Here is a 5,915-nt window from a genome sequence, read left to right as displayed (position 1 = left end):
TGATCACTGAGGAAGAGACTCCAAACTTTATCAATGCATCAGCAACTCTATTTCCTTCCCTAAAGATGTGTGAAAAGAGAATGTTCATCCTAGAGCAAATGTTGAGACAATGCAACCACTCTTGTCAAATACTCCAAGGAACATCCATAGAACGATGTCTAAGCAGATTAACTACGTACATTGAGTGTGACTCAATCCAAAGCTGATGCCAATTTTTCTCCCAAGCAAGTTCAATTGCGAAAATAGCGGCTCTCAATTCAGCCATATAAGCAAAAGAAGGAGGGGTAGAAAAAGCAAACCAACCTTTGGGAAAGCCTTGATAGTTGCGAAAAATACTTCCTGCTCCTGTCTCACCAGGTGTGCCAAAAGTAGAGACGTCCATATTAACTTTAACCCAGCCTAGAGGAGGTTTAAGCCAATGGACTAGAATAATGTTGGGAACAGGAGGTGGCCTGAGAGAAGCCAGAAGACGAGATAAGATAACAGCATCTCTCCGCGAAGAGCAAAAACCTTTAGAAGTGGCAAAGGACTCTCGAATCAATCGAAAGAGGGTGATCTTCGAGTGCTGAATAGAAGGAGAAACTTCCTTAAAGATTGCTTCATTCCTGCAATGCCAGATTAACCAGATGCAAGTGACAGCGGCAACATGCCATATCATCGACTCCTGTGAGCCAAAAAGAATGCTACGAAGAGTGCTGGAGAAGTGGATGAATTGGGAATGACGAGACAAATAGCAGTCAAAATAAATCTCAAGGGCCCTCCAAAAAGAATCTGCAAAAGAACAGCTAATGAATAAGTGGTTAATGGACTCAGCATCCCTACAACATAAAACACAACGAGAGGCAATGGAGAATCCTAGACACTGCAGAAGGCCGTGAGTCAGAACCCGACCATGAAAAACTCTCCAAAAAATGAAGGAACGAGAAGGGGGAGTGTGAGAATCCCAAACAAATTTATACCAGTCCATCGAGGAGGAACTAGGACTGATAACCGAATAATACTCTTTGGCAGTGAAAATACCATTCGTTGAGGGCTGCCAAGTGCAGAAATCAATATCATCTCTACCCGGGTGAATAGATCGAATACTGTCTTGAACAACCGAAGGTAGAGTACCTAAGTCAAGCCACTCCGAATTTCCTAAAAAATCATCAACAGAATTATAGCGAGAACGCTTATCCTGATGATCAAGACCCAATCTGTTCGCCACCGATGGAATGATCCACCTATCTGCCTAGAAATTGAGCGTTGAAGACTGGCCAATCCACCAAAAGGTCTGGTCCCAAATGGATGAATAAACAAACTTACAAGAAGACCAAATCGAGGAAGGAGGAATGGTAGCTTTAGGCAAACTAGAGACAGCCAGAAATCTAGACTTCATCAAAGAAATAGCTAGACTGGTGCCTTGAATTAATTCCCAACACATCTTACCCAAGAGAGCCTGGTTAAAGATCCTAAAGTCCTTAATGCCCAAACCTCCACCCTCCAAACTTTTGCGACAAGTCTGCCAGGGAACCGTGATTAGCTTCCTCTGATCAATACAACCCGTCCAAATGAAATTCCTAACACTTCTATTAAGCTTATTCAACAGTCCCACTGGCCACTTATAGACCAAGAATGAGTGAACCAGAGAACTAGTAATAGCATACTTAATTAGAGTTAAACGCCCTGCAAAGGAGAGAGAGCTACCTTTCCATTTGTTAAATTGAGAGAGAAATTTGTCTGCAAGGCTACTGAGATGACGAGCCCTTGGAGCTCCTTTAAATAGAGGGACTCTTAAGTAACTGAAAGGGAGAGACTCCAAACGAATGCAAGACAGTGAGCAAGACGAACCCTCCTCGGAGGACTCACCTGAGAACCAAAAAACACACCAGATTTGTCCCAACTAACCTGCTGACCGGAGATTTGTCCATAGAGCATGAAGAAATCCTTGAGTGCATGCAAGTTGCTCAAGGATGCCACTCCAAAAATGAGCATGTCATCATCAAAAAGAAGATGAGAGGGAAAAGAAATTCCTCCAGAATAATACATAGGAGAATAAGTACCCTCCCTTACCATCTTAGCAAGCCAACGAGAGAAAAAAAATCCTCAGCAATGTCAAACAGAAGAGGATAGAGGGGGTCCCCTTGTCTAACCCCTCTAGAACAAGAAAAGTAACCCTTTTGGAGAACCATTAATCATCACACAAAGACGAGTAGATGCCAGAATGTTTAGGATCCAATCCCTGAAAGTGAGAGAAAAACCAAAGGAATCCAACACAGCCAAGAGGAAGTTCCAATCTAAAGTATCAAAAGCCTTACGAATATCAAATTTTAAGGCCATATGTACACCAAAACGTTTTCTGTCAAGCATATTAACTCCCTCAGAAGCTAAGGCAATGCACTAATGAATGCTTCTACCTTTAAGGAAACCATACTGGTTGGGAGAGACAATCCTTGCTGTAATAACTGCAAGGTGATCTGTAAGAATTTTTGAGATGATTTTGAAACCAAAGTTACTCATCACAATTGGATGAAAATTCTCAATTCTGTCAGCTTCAGCAACTTTAGGAATTAGAGCCATAATATTAGAGTTTAAACCAGGCAGGATTCAACCATGATCAAAGAAAGCCTGAACCATATTGCAAACATCCTTTCTCATAATATCCCAAAAGAAACGATAAAAAGTTCCCCCAAAACCATTAGGGTCAGGGGCACTGTCAGGATCCATGGAAAAGACTGTGTCTTTAATAGCTTCAATGGAAGGTTTAGAAATTAATTTCTCATTTTCCAAAGAAGTTACTAAGTTGGGAATTACCTCATTAATTGGAGAAAGATCAATATGTTCTCTAGAACTACGAAAGAGATTAGAGAAATACTTAACTACATGATCAAATAATCTTAACGTGTCAGAAGTGGGACCCCCATCGTCAATCCTCAAATGATGAATGCTGGCCCATGTCATTCTAACTCTAGCAGACCTTTGGACAAAACTAGTGTTCCTATCCCCCTCTTTAAGCCACTTAACACGGTTTGTACATCATCTCCTGCCGAAGAAGTTGTAAACCAAGATTGGAGCAGGCGGCAGAAGCAGCACTACTCAACTCTGGAGAATCTCCTTGCTCTGAAATTTGCTTTTGAATATCTGCAAGATGAACTTCTGCCAGGTGGATATTAGAATCAATTCTGCCAAACACGTTTTTATTCCAATCCCTGAGAATAGGCCTAAGTGTAAGTGTAGTGAATATTTTCAAATTGCTAGATTATATAGAAAAAATATTATACAAGAACGGAAATAGAGGACCTTTGCAAACATGTCAACATGAATGACTTCAACAATTTCCAAAAAGTTTTTAATCAACATATTAAGTATTTATATTTAGCTCTTTAAACAAATTTAGAGACTAACATGGTCCATTTACCCTTTAAAGTTCAATGCCAATTAATTTTTGGGCTAATTATAAATCTAGCCCAACTAAAATGGTCCATTTACATATCTAACCCATTTTGCTTCCATCTCACCAAAATAAACACTTTCATCCACTTTGGACAAGAATACCCTTATTTCAATTCACCTTCTTCCTTAGACTCTCAATTTCTTCTTCGCCATCCTAAACCGACGAAAAGACAGTGGTTTATAAAGAGAAGAGATTATGTTTCGTTCAACCTTTGAAGAACTAGTGTTTGCGGAAGAGGATTGGGATGGAAAGCTCAAAAAATGAGAAAGAAAAAAAATCTAACAATTGAACTGCTGCGATGTCGCATTTGTGATGAATTCGTCACAAATACGACAAGAGCTGGCGCATCTGCGACAAGAGTTGTCGCATTGGTGACGAAATGCGACAACTATTGTCGCATTTGTGACGAAATCCAATAGTTGTTGTCACATTTCGTCACCAATGCGACAACTCTTGTCGCATTTGTGACGAAATGCGACAACAATAGAGGAAAATTGAGAAAAATACAGGAAAATACAGGAAATTAAAAACGATACCGTTACAGATGAATAAAAAGGCAAGACCAGCGAGAAAAGAAGGCGTATAAGCTAAAAACATACAGTTTCTACGGAAAATTGAACATAATACTTCAATAATCTCAAAAATCATCAATAATTGGTATCAGAAATTGAAGAAGATGAACCGAAGAAGAAGTTGAAACGAAGAAGAAGAAGAAGAAGAACCAGAAGAAGAAGGAGAAGAAGTGGATGAAGCGGAAGAAGAAGCGGGAGCAGGATTAGATGGATCGATCGAATAGAACTAATTTGGTGAAATGGGAGCAAAGTGGGTTAGATATGTAAATGGACCATTTTAGTTTGGCTAATTTGCCCTTAATTTTTTCTGGACAAGTTCAGCCGATTAATATATTAAGTCTATATTATTATTATTATTATTATTATTTATGGAGGTTATTGGTCACAGCAGTATTCATGGTTCATGAAGTTGCTTTTATAAAATTATTGGTTTTAATTGATTATATATAATAGCAAAAGCAGAGAGAATTGATAAGAAGTGTTTTAAAAAATTGAAATATCATAACTACTACATTAATATTATAAATACTATTCCAGTTTGATCGTTAAAATAAATTCATTAATTACACAGCCTATACAAATTCTATCAAACAGTTTCATGAATTCAAAACCTTGAATTACAAAGAGCATCCCATGTTTCATATGCAAATTGAAATATCCATCATCTGAATCTTTCAAAACTGTTATTTCATTATTAATTACTAAATCACTTTTATTTTAATCTGTCGTTTCTTCATTTGTTTGATGAAAATTTTGATGAATTTAGAGAATTTCTATTAACAGATGCAATCAACTTATTACAAAGTGTAGTAAATATTTTAAAATTACAAGATTATATAGAAAAAATATTATATAAGAACGGAAAGGAAGATCTCTTGCAAACATGTCAACATGGACGATAAATTACGATTTCAACAACTTCCAAACTATTATCAAGCAATTATAAAAGTATGTTTGTTAATTTATTTACAATTTGTAAATTTAAATTATTTTAAAACAAAATATTAATATCAACATACGTAAATAATATAAAATTTAAAAAATATTAAAATATTAAACTTATGTACAAAAAATTTATTAACCCGCACAACGCGCGGACACAATACTAGTAATAAATAAGACAATAGTTAATTATGTGATATAGAGTGCCTTCTATGTTTACTTTATTTTTTCCACCATTGGAATAACTTATTTTGTCAAATTTTACCATCATTCAATAGTAGAAAAAAACAAAGTAAGATTTACTAGCCTCTATCTGTGATATAGTAATTTTATTTTGAAAAAGAATTAACAGCAAAGCAAGTATTGCAAAAAGGTTAAATTGACAGTTCATTTGGCAGAAAGCCAGAAAATAATTAATGTTTAATACACACACGACGTCTATAATCAAGTAATTGGGGATGTAGCTCAGATGGTAGAGCGCTCGCTTAGCATGTGAGAGGTACGGGGATCGATACCCCGCATCTCCATATTTTTTTGGATATATATTTTACTATATACATTTCCCAAATTGAGTAAAAACCTAGGTTAATTCTTTCTTTCCTCTTCTCAATATTTAATTTGTTATCCACTTGAGAATTACATTAACAGAACAAAATGTGGTGGGTTGTCATTTTTGGTGTGATTAGCTGCACTATTGTTTTTATGCATTTAAATTGAGTTTTGGTGTTTGTGATTTCTGTTACAAAAGAAAACGAAAGTAGATGCTCACAACAAAACAAAAACAACTTCAAGTTTTCAACAATCTATATAACCTGTTTCTTACAATTTCTATCAACAAATTTAACTTCAATTCTGCTGCCTTCATAACACACGTATACACATTTCATTATTTTTATATTATAGATTTTTTTTTTTTTGTCATGCTGTTATCTCTAAAATTATCTAAACATATGTTTCAGACTAAATCT

At 36.2% G+C, this 5,915-nt stretch overlaps 1 non-coding gene across 1 annotated transcript; it reads left to right on the top strand.

Moving 5' to 3' along the window:
- The first annotated feature begins 5,401 nt into the window (after positions 1-5,401).
- Positions 5,402-5,474, top strand: TRNAA-AGC (transfer RNA alanine (anticodon AGC)). Its single transcript has one exon. It is a non-coding gene; the product is annotated as a tRNA-Ala (tRNA).
- Positions 5,475-5,915: the final 441 nt, after the last annotated feature.

This window comes from Euphorbia lathyris, chromosome 1 (genome assembly GCF_963576675.1).
Source record: "Euphorbia lathyris chromosome 1, ddEupLath1.1, whole genome shotgun sequence".
Classification (NCBI taxonomy): domain Eukaryota; kingdom Viridiplantae; phylum Streptophyta; class Magnoliopsida; order Malpighiales; family Euphorbiaceae; genus Euphorbia; species Euphorbia lathyris.
This window is presented reverse-complemented; position numbering and strand designations above follow the sequence as displayed.